General features: G+C 38.0%; 1 long non-coding RNA gene across 1 annotated transcript in view; it reads left to right on the top strand.

The window, feature by feature from the left end:
* The window catches only part of LOC122788513, a 103,780-nt gene extending 102,887 nt beyond the window's left edge, over window positions 1-893 (top strand). Inside the window, exon 3 of the long non-coding RNA XR_006362713.1 lies at window positions 645-893. This is a non-coding gene — a long non-coding RNA (uncharacterized LOC122788513). The remainder of the gene's footprint in view (window positions 1-644) is intronic.
* The last annotated feature ends 15,877 nt before the right edge of the window (window positions 894-16,770 follow it).

Here is a 16,770-nt window from a genome sequence, read left to right as displayed (position 1 = left end):
TAAAGAAACTAGGCTCAAAGAGGTCTGTGCACTATGAGGAAATATGCAGAGAAGGTGTTTTAGGCATGAATGAGAAAATTGATTAAAGTAATTAAGCTTTAGCTATTATCCTGTGTTTGCCTATTACTATAAAGTCAGTGTGTCTTCCTCTATTAATGTAGGTAGCACAATTTTAGTCTATTGGCAAGAACTGAAATAAAACATTTGTAATCAACATTCAGTAATGATATAGGTCTAAAGCGAGTGGACAGGTATGGATCTTAATCATGTTTTAATAAAGGACAAATTGAGTTATGTTAAAAGCAGCTGTAATTTCTGTAAATAATTTTTCTAAACCAGGTAAAACATTTTGAGGTACTAGATTATATAATTCAGGAATTATGCCATTATTACCTGGAACTTTATTTCCTTCAGCTTTTTAATTTGCTCACTTGTGTCTATTATAGAAACAAGTTTTCTTTTTTTTTTCTTATTTGGTCTATTTTTTGTATATTGCTATTTAAAAAGCTGTCAGTTGTGGCTCCCTATTGGAATGCTGGCGCTCAAAATGCTAAGTGCTGACATGCAGATTAAAAGAATGAAACTGCAGAAGAACAGTGGCTCTCAAACATAGCTACTCTCCTTTAATCTTATTTTTCTTGCAGAGGGTCCAAGCTTCTCTCATCCCCAAACTTAGATACGGCAACTCTGAGATCACCATACCCTTGAAAAAAGGAAATATTCTGGGAATTGGCCATCTGGGACTTAACATATGTAAGTCCATTTATTGGCCATTCAATCTTCACGTTTTTGGGACTTGCTCTACCAGGTCAAGAAATTTCAAATGGTTATCATCAATTGTACTTTTATTTCCTACACAACTATTCTGTGCATTGATTTTTCATGGTGTTTTTTAAAACAGTCCAGAATGTCTTCCACTTCCATATAATTCCTACTTCAGTGAGAGGTAGGTATACTGTTAATGTGATTAGTTTTTGCTGTCATTTTTGGAATTAAGATCAGAATTTAACTTGACTTTTTCTAAACTAATGGGAGCCTTATGCTGTAAGATATTCTAAACTCTGCATTCATTTTTTCCATTTCTGATAATACATCTTTCTTCTTCTTTTTGTATTTTTATTTTTATTTGTCAACCTTTTCTTGCAGTTACAGCAAGTCATTATCCTATTACCTTCTCCTGATGTAATACCAGTTTACAACATTTCCATATAAATATACTTTCATTGAGTCCCATAGGATCATATCAGAAATGTTACAATTATTATTACATTCTAATAACTTTTGTGTTTTTGTTAGAGACCCTTCATTAATGTATTTTAACTTAGTTACAAAAGCTGGTAGGCTATTAAAAGAAGCCAATTTCTTGGATTTATTAATGCATAAGCAATTGCATTGTGATCTAATAAAGGCTATACCATCTTTACCTTTTCAATTTAAGATACCAAATCATTTGAAATGTACACCCCATCAGCTCTTGATTGAACCCCTCACTCTAAAAGAGTAACGAGTGCAAAATAAAGAATTTGATTTAGAGAAGTTATTGACATGTACAAGACTGTGTAAATAAAATTTACTAAAACTTTGGTTGATGCTAAAATTCTGAGTTTGTTAATTGGACCACTATAATTATGTTTAGATACATAGTTAAAGCCTACTGTCATTATTATGCTTCCTTTCATATTCAAAGTTAAAATTTCCAGATACATCTTATGGTATTTAGGTGCAATTCCTGACATCTAGTATATATTTACTAAGTATAAGATCCTTTATTTGATATTCAATAAATGCCATGCACATACTTTTATCAGCACTATGTGAGTCAATATTTTTAGGAACTATAATAAAATGTTTCCATAAGATTGATCTTCTTCTACTACTATGTATTCTTTTGTGTTTTATCTGCTAATATCACCTTGCAGTAAATGAGCTTCTTAAAAAAAAAAAAAAAAAAAATATATATATATATATATATATATATATATATATATATATATATATATATATATATGTTTTTATGCACTTTAAGTACATAAACAAACTCTCATAGTGCCTCTGTTGACACCATGTACATTTAAAGAAACATGTTTTTAAAAAGGCATTTTACATTAGTCACATACATGATATTACTGATAGGTTCATAGGTTCATAGGTTCATACTAGGCTATCTGCCCGAGGGCATTTACAAGCCTAGCCCATAGTTTTGTGGCTTATGCCACCCCTTTAGTATGGGGAACTATACCCATTATTTTGCTGTGCCTCTGTCGAGCAGTGACACTGAGGTAATCCCTGGGGTATATCTGCGATCTCCCATCCATTGGTCAAGATTTCTCTTGAACAAGGCCAGCGAGGTGCTCTGCCTCACATATACCGGGATTTTATTCCACAGCATAGGGAGTCTTTGGGTGATGAATCTATCCCTCCAGCACGTCCTATTAATAGCCGTGTCGAGGTTTAAGTCTCCCGCCCTTGTGGCTCTGACGGATCTAGATTTTTTGAGGTGCAGCATATTCATTAAATCTGGGTTTGACATGGCCTTGTATGTTAGGCAAAGGTCACCTCTGAGCAAGCGGTAAGCGACTGAATAGAGCTGGAGTTCTTTCAGTCGGGCAGCATAGGACAGATGTTTGAGACCCTTTATCCATTTGGTGAGGAACTTTTGTGGCCTCTTCAGCTGCTGCAAGTGTCGGGTCAGATACATTCCGAATGGGGCATTGTACTCGATCATTGGTCTGATGAGTGATGAGTATAGGGAGACTATGACCTCCCTTGATCTAGATGAGAATCCCTTCATGATAAGGTGGGCAATGTAGAAGGTCTTCCTAACTACTTTAGCTACATGGGTGTCGAATGACAGACTACTATCAACCTGGGTCCCCAGGTCCCTGATAACTTCTTCTGTGCTCAGTGGATTGCCACCTATTTGGTAGCTAGGGGTAACCTTGTTTTTCCCGAAGGGTATGACTATGCATTTTTTGGCATTTAACTTTAGGCCATGGCTCTGGCACCAGTTATCTGTTTCTGTGAGACCCTTCTGAAGGATATCTGTGTCAGATGTGTTTTCTACTATGGCCCAGTTTGCAGTCATCTGCAAACTTTGTCAGCCATAACCCTCCTGTGTTTGCTTGTACTTGGAAAAGTAGATGCCAAACAAGAGTGGGCCCAGGACTGAGCCCTGTGGTACACCACTTGTGACAGGCTTTGAGTCTGACATGGCGCCAGCAACTCTGACCCTGTGGGTTCTGTCACTCAGCCAGTTTGCAACCCATCTTGTGATGTATGGGTTAACATTTAAGCTGATGAGTTTTTCAATGATACCCGAGTGGGGTATTGTATCAAGGCCTTCGCCAGATCGAGGTAGGCTGTATGGACTGCCTTTCCCTCATCAATGGCTTTGGTGACTGTTTGAAAAAGTCAACCAAGTTTAGAAGGCATGATCTGCCTTTGACAAAGCCAAACTGGGATGGATCCAAAGTCTGCAAATTCCCTATGTCTTTATTTATGAGGTCCATTATGATCCTCTCCATGGCTTTGCAGATAAGGCTTGTCAAGCTAATGGGCGGTAATTTCCAGGGTCGGTGGAGGCACCGCCTTTGTGAAGTGGGACCACAGTTGCAGTGCGCCACTCCTGGGTACGTATCCATAGGTAAGACTATGATTAAACAGCTGTCCTAGCTGTGGGTTTAATTCCTCATTGAGTTCGTGGAGCACACAGCCGGGGACACCATCAGGTCCCATGGATGCTGTGTTTTTGCTTTGGAGAGAGCAGTTCTCACTTGGGCGTTGGAGATGTTTGGGGGCTGCAATCGCTTGGTATAGATATCTCTCCTTTTGGGGAGGGGAGAAGTTTGCACTGAACCTGTCAGCCAGTATGTTGGCAATGTCTGTAGGATCAGTAATCTTCACATCATTTTGAACTAGTTCTGAGCATATCTGGGAGTTTCCTCCCAGGTTTCTAACATAGCTAAAGAAGGCCTTATGATTGTCTTTTGAGTCTTTAGCTATTTTTCTCTCAAAATTTGCTTTGGATGATTTTATGAGAGCTCTTAGTTTTTACTTATAGTGATCAAGGGTGTCTTACCTTTTAAGGATTTTGCTCTATCTTGTAGTAGCTTCCTCCTTTTGTTGTAGAGTTTGTTTATGGCTGGGGTCCACCAGACTGGATGCTTGCCTTTGGTACAAAGAGTCTTTGTTTTGCTTGGGATTGCCTTATCCATGCAGTCCTGCAGGTGCTGGTAGAAGGCATTTGTAAGTGATTCAGCGGCTTGAGTACTGTTTTCCGCAGGCTCGGGGGCCTTAAAGGAGACCACACTAGTCTTTAGAAGTGTGAAGTCGGCCTTCGAGAAGTTCTTTACTGTGGTCTTTTTTATTTCAGGTGGGGGTGGGATGAGGACCTCCAGCGAGATTAGTTTGTGATCTGATCTCACCAGTGAGGGGTATACTATCGGTGTTGAACATTGTGCTCCCATGTTCGTAATGATGAGATCAAGTATGTTTTCTCCTCTTGTGGGGATGGTGACTAGTTGTTCCATGGCATTTGAGTTTATGAATTCCAGGAACTTTTGGGCTAGGGTGTTTGGGCTTGAGTAGTGTTCCCAGTCTATATTAGGGTAATTGAAGTCACCTAGTATGATGGTGTTTGGTGATACATTTATCCCCTCTAGTGTTTTCAGGAAGGCCATGTGAGGTTCCTGAGTTTGTGAGGGTGGCCTGTAACATGCTACAATTTGCAGAGCAGTCTTGCCTATGGTTAATTGCACCTGGATGGTCTCCGATGCATCGTGCATTGCCACCAGTCTTGAGGTGTGGGTGTCCTTGATGAATATGGATACCCCCCCCCCCTTTCTTGGTATTGTCCGGATTTTGGGGCTGGAGCATGATAAGAGGTAAAACCTGATAGTGCTGGGGTGCTCTCAGGAGCCTTGAACCAGGTTTCTGTCACTGCACAGACATCGATGTTCTCCATACTGAGAAGGGCCTCAAGTGCGTGCATTTTGAGATTTAGACTTCTGGCATTGAGCAGCATTACCCTTAGTTTTTTTCCTTTTTTGTGTTCTAGGGTGGTAGGTTTAGAATTTGAGCCTTGCCTAAAAAAAGGCACTATGGGGGTGGCAAGAGCCTTTGCCAATATCCAGAATCCCAGGGTGACAGGTGCAAGCCGTCCCTTGCGAAGCAGCGTGGCTTGTCCAGCATGTCATCCCAGGCAGACAGACATTGGATCCCCTTTGAATGACACCAGAGTTTAAGCCAATTGTTAAAGCTGATCATCTTATCTCTGTATTGTGGCATCATTCTTGGTGAAGGTAGGATACTGTTCAAGGTCAGGGTCATACCTGCCTGGGCTACATAATCAGAGAGCTCCTCAATGTCTCTTTTCATGTAGTCCAAGGAGGTACATCTCAGGTCGTTTACACCAGCGTGGACAATGACTGAGTCATATTTGTACCTGCTGTTGAGAGACCTGAGTGCTTGCGTTATGTGGTGGATTCTAGCGCCCGACAGGCAGCTTACTGTGACCTTCTCCTTACTCAGTCTGGTGAGCGGGACGTCAGTGTGTCTGACTATGGAGTCACCAATGACTAGTGTGTCTGGCATTGTGTTTGGCCTTAAGGGCTGTGACTGTTTGACACTCTGACTGTGAGGTCTATGTGTTGCAGGTGTTATGTTCTGAGGTGTTGGTTGTTTGGGTGTCTGCTTTGGTGGCCTCTGCTGTTTTGGTAGATTTTTGATCAGAGCTGCCAAGTATGTCTTTGTGTGTTTATGTGTATGATTTGAGGTTGTGATGGTACTATGTGAGACTGGGTCTATAGTGTGTGTGGTAACCTTCTCCTCCTGACTGGTCTTGCCAGTCCTATGTTGAGAGAGCTCAGCCTCCAGTTTGGCCGTATAGTTGCATCTCTCGCATGTATTTGTGTTTTGTGGGAGGAGGAGAGGGTTGTCTGTGTACATGAGGCAATTGTAACATTGCCTCAATATTCCCAGGTTCACCAGCTGAGCAGGAGAGGACACTAGCAACTGATCCCTCGACATGCTAGAAGGACTAGACAAAAACTTTAAAACAGATTCCCGGGGACGTGGGTGACCGAGAAATGGGGTTTGCCTTTTTGGGGTGCTATTTATAAGAGTGCCGTATCAAGGTAATAAGTACTGTAGGAGCAAGTGCTAGGTTTAACAGATAGAGAAAAGTCTACTTGGAGTCAAGTAGAGATGATCTTGTTAGGTATTAGAGAAAGTGCTAGTAACAGGGATGCTTAAAGGTAAGATTGAAAAGAATGCACTCTGCAGTGTGCACTAGAGAAGTTAGATATGAAAGTAGGTAACTTGAGTTTTACCTGTTTAAAAAGTTAAGGTTTAGTGGAGAGTTACTATTTTTAAAACAGCAAGATGGACTGAAAGGGTGGTTACTTTTGTATTTTGGTACTATGAAATACTGTAGGATGGCCAATAAATTTAAATAATTGAAGGGGTGGGATTTCAAAAGTGATGGTTTTGTGATTACTCACATAACCCAGTGAAAGTAGAGAGAAATGAGATATATGGTCAGATTAACATAAGAGGCGGGCAACTAGAAAGACAGTGGTATTTAACAAGACAACTTAAATGGGTGGGAGGGAGGGAGGGAAAATTCTGCCTGACTCAGAACAGAGAGAGCTGTGGTCTCTTTTGAAGTTTTAATATGCTGTTAAAACGGAATGCAAGCAAAACACAAGATAAAGAAAACAAACTACAGTATTCAAAATATAGAAAGGCAATACAGTAATACAAAAAATAACAGCAAACTAACCTTTCCTTCACAGCAAAGTGTAGCAGAGTCTGGATGAGCCTTTCTGGTAAAAGCTCTACTAGCTTTTACCAGAAAGCTATTCTATGGTGTCAGTAATAGCTATTCTATGGTGTCAGTAATAACCCAGATCCTGAGAATAATGGCTGAATGAAAACAAAAGGAAATATATTCCCTGAAAGCTCATTTTATTTGACATAAACACAAAAGCAAGTTAACAATGCTAAAGATAACTAAACTATGAGCAAACTAATTCTGTTTCATGGTACTTAAAGTTCTTAGTTTGACTAGAAAGACCACTCAAACTGCTCTTCTAATTCTTTTTTTTTGCATTACTTTATTTCTCAAAATTATAAACAACCAAAGGGTTGTACATGAGTCTTATAATAAAAGGTGAATACATAAAATTATGGAGCTATAGTATTCCAATGAAATGCTTACAAATAAATTACAATTAGGAAAACTCATCCATCAAGGTCTATTAGTAATGCCATTCATACAGCTATAAAACCAGCCTGAAAAATAAGCTTAAAACTTTGTTACAAATACAAATAAGAGACAAATTATTCAAAAAGCTAATTTATGAGAAATAAAAAATAGATATAAGCGTGGAAAATAAACAGGAAATTAGAATAAGATAAACAAAGAGTAGCTAGGAAAGAAGAAGAAGAAAAAGATTGTTCAGCCATTTCCAGTTATTGTGTTGTTTACCTTCTAGAAAAGAATATAAGCTTCATAACTTAAAACTGTCTCTCGCTGTGGTGGAATGAAAAGAGAGGCAGATTCTGTTGTGCATGGCCATCAAGTTGAATTTAGAAAAAACTTTTACACAGAAATACAGTGTTTATTACCCTGGAACTTGGGTATGTAACAGATGAACTTGCAGTTATTGCACTAGAATTGAATCATCTCTATACATTGGTTCCATTTTTGTATCCAGGGTAAGTCCTCAGCCTTGTATGGTGTCTGCTGAATCTCAGAATAATATATCTGGTGTATGATCTTCTAACAGTTCTCTGTAATGGGGGGACTCAGCAGTGCCTTTGAAAGGCCTTCTTAGTAACCAGTATGAGATTATGTATGAAGTCTGTAAATTTAATTCTTGAACTGCCCCCAAAATGATCAGTTCTATCCTACCTGACTAAATTAAGACTTTCTTATAGAGCCTAAATGTTCATCCAAAACTACAAAATTAGAGGACATTCTTACAGTAGATGAACCCATGTACCTGTATCATCCCCTTATTGATAATTCCAATAAGTGTGAGGAGAAAATGATTTCTGTGGTAGGCAGTCAGGGGTTATGAAAAGTATATGAAGACATTTCTATGCAAAGTGTTTCCACTTAGTAACTGAAGAAACTTTATGTGTCACCCTTATTGCCCTTTTTACTTATCACTCATCAGATAAGGTGTTTTGGAATGCTTGTTTACAGATGGCTTTCAGACTATGTACAGTGTCTAATACTGCATCAGCAAGCAATGAATAAACAGCTGAAAGTCTTAAAGGAACACTTGACTGGGGATGTCTTGAAAAGATAAGGTGTTGATATAGTTGGGATTCAGTGCATGTTGTACTTTTTGATGATGCAAATGATTTGTGCATTATGGAAGTAAGCTAGAAACAAAATAAGCAATGAGATTGTGGCATCTTGTATTGTTTGCTAGAAACTGAAAATATATATAGCTCACACCATGAAAACAAGAAGGGATTTCTGGGTTTTTGGAGAAAATTCTAAAATCACTAGCCAATGAGAGGGACAGCTATATTCAAGACACTACTCATTTTCTTTGCATTCTTTCAGGATATTGTGACCTACCACCTAGCACTGTTTTAGCCACAAGTGATGTTAGATCAATATACACAAACATCCCACATGAAGATGGCATTGCTGTCTGTCTCAAATATTTACAAGAGAAAACAAATCATCACAATGTTACTCCAGATATAGTGGGATAGCTTATAGAATTTATTCTGACACAGAAACATTTTACCTTTAATGGGAAAAATTATGTTCAGGCTATGGGCACTAAAATTGGCACCTGAATGGCTCCTCAGTATGCAAATGTCTAAATAACAAATGAACCTCTAGTGTGGGGTGCTTGGGAGAAGAGCTCTAGGTTACTATACAAAATGGGACATTATCGGCATGTGTCTACAGGAAACCAACTGACTGACAGACAGGTGGAGCTACACAAAAGCATTAATCATCTCAGACACACAAAGAAGTTATTTACAGTCAAGAACTTTGATATCACTGTATTTCAGTGAGATAGAAAGAGGTACACAGTTGTCACAGCTAAAAGATGTCACACTTGGTCAAAGTCACTCTGACAGGGAGTTTGACAGAGCCACAATTGATGGTATATCAATATACACAAACATCCCACATGTAAATGGCATTGCTGCCTGTCTCAAGTATTTACAAGAGAAAACAAATCATCACAATGTTACTCCAGATATAATGGGATAGCTTATAGAATTTATTCTGACACAGAAACATTTTACCTTTAATGGGAAAAATTATGTTCAGGCTATGGGCACTAAAATTGGCACCTGAATGGCTCCTCAGTATGCAAATGTCTAAATAACAAATGAACCTCTAGTGTGGGGTGCTTGGGAGAAGAGCTCTAGGTTACTGTACAAAATGGGACATTATAGGCATGTGTCTACAGGAAACCAACTGACAGACAGGTGGAGCTACATAAAAGCAGTAATCATCTCAGACACACAAAGAAGTTATTTACAGTCAAGAACTTTGATATCACTGTATTTCAGTGAGATAGAAAGAGGTACACAGTTGTCACAGCTAAAAGATGTCACACTTGGTCAAAGTCACTCTGCCAGGGAGTTTGACAGAGCTGTAGGCAGATCAATACAGCAACCATTAGAACAGCAGCTTCCATAGAAAGAGAAGAAACCCTGCAACAGAGTTTCACTACTGACAACAGCTCATCTATAACTCAAGAAACTGTACAAAATCATAAGGGACCTCAACTAAAGTTCAATGAGGATAACAAGTTCAGAGAAATTTTAAAAGTACTCTCCCGGCTGTCATTTAGACAACTACCATGTCTAAAGAATCTTCTTTTTAGAAGCACACTTAGACCTAAACAGAACAGGATCCAAAATGGCAAAAAACATGCAACCATCCAAAATACAAAACACAACAAGATTTGTATACCTTCTAATATAGCAGCTTCACAGAACAGAAATTTCAATGTACATGGCTTATATATGTGTACTGCCAAAAGAGTAGCAGCTCTAATCAAATGCAGGAAATCTCCAGAGACAGGTTACATAGAACAAACAGGCTAGTGACTCAGAACTAGGGTGAATACCCATAGACACACTGTTAAAAATAAAATGACTGACAGGACAGTGTTAGCACACTTTTCCCAGTCTGATCATTCTGTATTAGATATAACAGTTACAATTCTTAAAGGATATCTCCACACACCTTTAGAAAGAAGAACAATGGAGATTAATGTAATTCAGTTGTTCAATTTGTCAGTCAATGGTCTGAATCTGGATATTGGTTTTATGAGATACTACATTACCTGATATTTCCTAACAGTGGGCATAAATAAGGTAAACCGAAGAGCAACAATTTTTTTCTGATATTGCATGACTTATGATGAATTGACCCTGAATTCAAACTGCTGACTATTTCAGAATATTAAAAGTAATTTTTAAGATTACTGGGGTCTCTGTTTCAGCACCTGTGTTTTATTCATGGTTACTTTCACATAAGGCAACATTCTGATGATTAGCAGTAATAACTGTAAAATTAATAGTCAGTAAGGCCTTAATGTTCAAGACAGTTTTATCAGTATAACAAAACTTTATCCAGTTCTTCCATTTGTCAGAACCTTACTATCCATTTTTTTCCATTTGTCAGAACCTTAGTATCCAGTTCTTCCATTCTTCAGAACCTTAGGCTGACAAAACACCGTCACTGTCTTCTCTTTCTCTCTCTCTGTCTCCCTCCCTCTTTCTCTCAGTTAGCTACACTGCAGCCTCTGTAGTGTATTAGCTGCATGCAACATCCATACATTCTAACCCAATATCTTATCTTGGTAGTCCCTGTCTTTCACATCACAGTGAACTGGACATTATTGATAATTCATATTCTCTGTTAACCAGAGCATCTATCTCACAAAGATTGCTTATTTGAACAGACTAAAACTTTTCAAATAATAGCTTATTGTTTTCTTCTCTGGATTTAAATAATATCCCTACATGTCTCATATATTGTGATTTATTGTCTCCTTAAATGTCAGAGCAGTTAGTCTGACTGTTATCTTCTCTGCTAAATGAACAGAGTCTAGTGCAACATGGCAAACTTTGATTTTTTTTATTTAGCATAGCCTGACCCTGTCTTTTACAGTTTCAGTTTCAGTCTCTTTCACATTCAAACATACTCACACACACACACACACACACACACACACACACACACACACACACACACACACACACACACACACACACACACACACACACACACACATTGGCTGTTTCTAAGGGTAGTTCAAACCACATTTTTTCTCCAAAGTAAAATTTCTTTTTCTAGTGAATTGGAAATAAATAATATGCTTCCCATGTCTATGTACAAGTAGCTATTTAAGCACTGTATTTAACATCAGTAACTTAATAACTCTTGATAAAGAGCTCATGCCAGCTCAAAAGCTTAAGTAATTACAAAGCCTGTGTTGATCCATTTGTATTCCAGAGCCTTTGTATACCTTGAAAACAACTGATGCATCAAAAAGATTAATTTGTCCCACCAGACTGAAAGGGAAAGCCTGTTGTAAAGGGACCTCATTTAGGTTTGCTAAGAAGGGTGAGAATAAAGTCCATGGCATGTGGGTTTCATCTATGGTTGCACAGACAGATCTTGTAGCTCAGAACAGTGTATTCAAATATTAGGAAGAGCCAATAGTAGATAATTTTCTGGACCAGTCTTTTGCCATAGCATAACATAAGAAGAACTTTTCCAGACCTGGCTCCATTGCTACCTTGGAAACCTGTGTTATAACATGAGTGTGTATAGTGTCGGCTAATGAGATGAGCCATGGCTGCAAAGGGCCTGGGATAGATAACAGTCAAAGAGTTCTAAGAACATCTGTTTTGTATGCTGCAAGTATTCTAAGTGATCTGATGCCCCCTTCTTCTTGCATGCATAGTGTATAGAGTCTGAGCTCTAAAACGTGTTGGGGTCCCATAAAAATTTCAATAGCCTTCTATCCCATTTACCCAATGTAGTATAGGATAGGCTTGCAAGATATAAAGCAATGTTGGATAAAGGGTCATCTTAAGAAGAAAAAGTAACTTTTGCTCAAAGGGAAGGAACAAGGTTGACTATTCTGTTAGGTTTTCCTATACAACCTGGTAAATTAGCTGCACATTAAAATGTCTTCTTTCTGATGAGGAATGTCAATATCATGATATGTGAAACTATCTGGATTACATATAAAATTATATATACTATTCTCTTCTAGGGAGAAAGAATAATGACATAACAATATTTGGGATTTAAAAGAATTTATCTTATACCCAGAGATAGGTTAACATTCCTGTATGATCTGCCAAGTTCTGAGGAAGGACTTTTGTGGCGAGTCCATAAAAATCAATAAATCATAATCAAAGTGTACCACCCCACCTTCACTATTGAGTAGATCATTATCCGGTGTGGACCTAGAGGTATCTTTCTAAGGAGAGCTATAAGTGTTTCAGTTGCTAAGATAAAAGGTAGGGTATTAAAGAGCACCCTTATATGATACCTTTAAAAATACTCAGTGGATGGGAGACATAGGCACCAACTCTATCTACTGCTGAGGTATCATTGTATACATTTGTAAGGGTATCTATGAAGGTGGATGGAAAATGGAATAGGTCTAGAACTTGGTACAAGTATGGCCACCTCATGATATCAAATACCTTCTCTACCTAGGCTGATAGCAAGGCTTTTGATGAGGAGCCAAGATGTTCCCTCTCCACCCATAAAGACACCTGCAAATTATTGTACCAGGCCACTCACCCTTTTAGAAAACCCACTTGATCAGGGTGAATTAATGTGGAAAACATTGGCGCTATCCTAGCTGCCCAAATCCCCATTATAATTTTGTTATCAACATTTAAGAGTGAAATTGGCCTGTAATTATCTGCAGATAGAGGATCCTTCCCTGGCTTCAACATGGGCAGAATAATAGATTGTTTCCAGGATGGCAGAAAGCCTGAATTCTCAGCCACTAGTCTGAGCCCTATACTATTAGCCAACTGTTGCTCCCATTGGGGCTATTTAAGAGATTTCAGTTACTGCGTTTTCACTCAACATACACTGTTAATGCAGGAGATGTGTGTCTTACTTCCTCACTGTGACACAGTAATAAATAAAAGTCCTGTCTCAAGAGACAAAACCTGATCCATTGCTTGCTGAACCTAAACATAGTCAAGTCAATGAACTTCATAACATTACAGGCTACTGATGATGTTTGCTGATCTCTAGTAGTATAATGTATGCGTGTGTGCTTGGTATAGGTGAATGAAGCCAAGTACATGGAATTGTGTTTGTGGCTAACACTGTGTTGACAACTGCCATAAATTTGTAGGATAAATAAAAATGTGATCTCTGTAAGTACCTCATTACTGATGCATCCTGTGCTCACTATGATAGACTCTTATGAAGCTGGATAATGAGCTTTCCCATTCTTCTGTGGTCTTTCACTTTAAAGGATAGTAAGTTCTTCAAATGACGCAGGTGAGATATAGATACATAAAGTGCAGCCTGTGGTAGGCCTTATGGAGCTATGCTGGGGCAGTGCAACCCGTGGTAGGCCTTATGTGGTAGGTCTTATAGAGCTAGCTGCTGGGGCAGTGACTAGTCCTTAGGTATTTCATCTTATCAAACATAGAGTCCCTCAGACTCTAAACTTTTTGGCAGACTTGGTATGTACTGAATATTAAGGAAGGTGTATATACTCTTTACTTATACCTTATTTTTAAGCTCTATTTCAGAGAGTTTTTTTTCCTCTCTTTTTCTCTGTCTCTCCAGAAGCGTATTCATATTTTCCATTCTTTGCCTGATAAGTCACATCAGGTCAATGCAATCAGACTTGATAAGTCTAGGATTGCCTGCAGTTTGGTAAAGAAACCTTTTCTATAATTAACTTTCAACATATAACTCTCTTCCAGACTTCTCAACCTACCAAGGAGGTTGCAAAGTAGAGACAAAGCCACTAAAACTCAAGGACATCTAATTAAAACTTGGGCACCTAATTAGCATAAATCATGCATTTTCATGGACGAAGTCGTCAGAATTCAGAAAAAAGAAGAATGTGTTAAGTTTTGCTTTTATTTTAGTATAGTGTCTTATTCCTAAATTTAATAGTAACTGAGTTATTGACCTAAACAAAGTATTTTCCTTACAACAAGGAACTTAAATTCGCACTGCAGTAGCAGAAAATTTTCTCTATAAAAGTGGGCCCTGTTTTAAAAACATAGAAGATCTTTGTGTGAGTGGGTAGGTCATTCATGCTGACAGGCACTGGTTAACAGTCACTGTTTAGTAAGGTATCATAGGATCACAGGATCACAGGATGTTATTAGGCTAATGGCCCTAGGGCCCGTTTAATCTTAGATAAGTTCTACCCTTGTTTCCACGATCAGCACCTATTGCACCTGTAGAAGACAGACACAGGTGGAATCCCTGGGTATGTAGTTCAATTTAGCAGATTTTAAGTACTAATGTGTTATCTACTGTCTGTAAGACGGTATGACACAGCCTGCCCCCCCCCCCCATGAAAGAACAGCATTATATGACAAATTCTAGGAGAGAAAAAATATGAGCAAACCAAGTTTAAAAGTGCTACTTTGTAGGAACCTGGGTAAAGACTGATTTTAATGCAGGCAGAGAAGTTACTAATGAATACTATAGTGGACAGAATCAATATTTCAACTTAATATAGCATTAGGAGTATTGTCTATGGTTAAAGAAGGATGCACAGCACTCAGACAGATGAAGTAAAGACCCCAACAGAACAGATGAAGAAAAGATCTCAACAGGACAGATGAAGAAAATATCCCAACAGAACAGATGAAGTAAAGATCACAGGAGACATTGTCCAAAAGCTGCATTGAGCACTAGACTCATTAGGCAGCTGACTAGGGTCCTGAGCTCCCTGGGGGTAGACCCCATCAATCCCCTGACTCCATTATTCAAGTCAACATTAAAAAGGTTTATTGATCCAGAATAATGGTCACTATGTTTCATGATTCTGTAACAGTAAATGAATTTAAATAAAAGAAAGAAAACGCATTCCCATACATTTCTATTTTCATGCTTAATTTGCCCCTTACCACATATTTCCAAACTTTTCTTTGTAATTGAAGTTATTTTTTTTCTTGCTTGGCAATGCGATTGCTGTGTAATAGTCATTGGAGCTACCAAGTCAGCTGACAAACAGCCTGGGAGTCAAAGAACAAAAGTGCAAAACAGAGTCAATAGGGAGCGAGAACAGTTGCAACTCTCTTGCTGCAGTACAATAACAATACAAAAAACATATAATTGAAAGGGAATGTGCAGCAAGAAGAAGAAGAAGAAAACTCTAGGCTTTTGCTGTTGTGGTTAGTCTATTGTAGTTTAACTAGGTGCTCCTTTCAGGATAACATTCAAGCCATTCACTGCTTTGCCATAAACTAGATATAGTTGGATTCATGTCAATATATTAAAGGTAATTTCAGTGAATAGAAAAAGAAAAACTGTATGCTGAAACCACCTTTGATAAGCAACACAACAATTTTGTTTTTTTCTATTGAGGTAAGCCCCTTTGCACCCCACATGTGGGGGACACCTTTGCACACCTTGCTTGACCTTATATATATCAACTCCAAGGTTGAACAACAATGGAGAAAAAAACAACCTTCAGTGTTGGTGAAAGTAATTTTGGAGAACAGCACTTGCTCTTTCTACATTTGTCGAAATTACTTTCAGTGATACAACATAGTCTCATGATAGTCAAATTGTCATTTTATCACTTACACCTTGCACTTTCTTATATTGTCTATTAATTGGTAAGCCATGTAATAAAGGAAGCAAGCTTTAAGCCTATAGCATTTTTATGCATATTTCCTTTTAATAATGTTCATACCTTCTTATGGCATCCTGATATTTTTTGGAAATGGCTTCTTTTACTACAAGACTTACTAATTAATAATAGACAACAAAAGAAAGAATGAGTTATAAAATGACACTGTGATTGCTAATCCAGGATGTCCTGCAGTGGTGATTTTAATGGTTGTTTATTATTTATTATTCATATGTTTGTATTTAGATGCATGTTTTCATAACTAAAAGAGTTATTTTCTATGAAGGGATATTGTAGGAAGTGCCATGGTGGGAGACAGTGAATATATTACTCATATATATATATATATATATATATATATATATATATATATATATATATATATATATATATATATATATTGCAGATATTGCTAGCCATTTCCAAGCTGTGGCCAATATTTTCATATACCATTAATATTTTCAAAACTAAATGACATGCAAACTGTTGCATGGTATCAGGTGAAACAATATATGGTGCTGAAGAAAACTGCTATTGATATTTGCATCTTAAGTTATACATATTGAGAAATAGTCTGTGTTACTATTATTATTAACTATAGAAATTAGCATGATTTTTCATATTTCTGTAAACATTTCAATAAACAGGCACTAAGAAAGGAATTTCTTGCTACCATGTAAAAGCTCAAGTCATGCTCTGACTCTATAAGTTTAGATTATTCAGTATCCAAGATATGGAATGTTGTTTCCGAAACTTTAGAGAAAAAATGCTGTTCTTGAACTGTTTGTAAGTTTCTGTGAGGCCATTTTTTGCTTGGGCTAAAGGGAAGTCTCTCTGTTGATCAGTGGCAGTGAAAAACATTGAGCAGCCTGCCTGCCCCTGTGGGAGTGGTTACTGACTTGAA

This window comes from Protopterus annectens, chromosome 1.part2, assembly GCF_019279795.1.
Source record: "Protopterus annectens isolate FY-2018-M chromosome 1.part2, PAN1.0, whole genome shotgun sequence".
Classification (NCBI taxonomy): domain Eukaryota; kingdom Metazoa; phylum Chordata; order Ceratodontiformes; family Protopteridae; genus Protopterus; species Protopterus annectens.
Note: the sequence above shows the minus strand (reverse complement) of the source record. Positions and strands in the feature narration are given on the sequence as shown.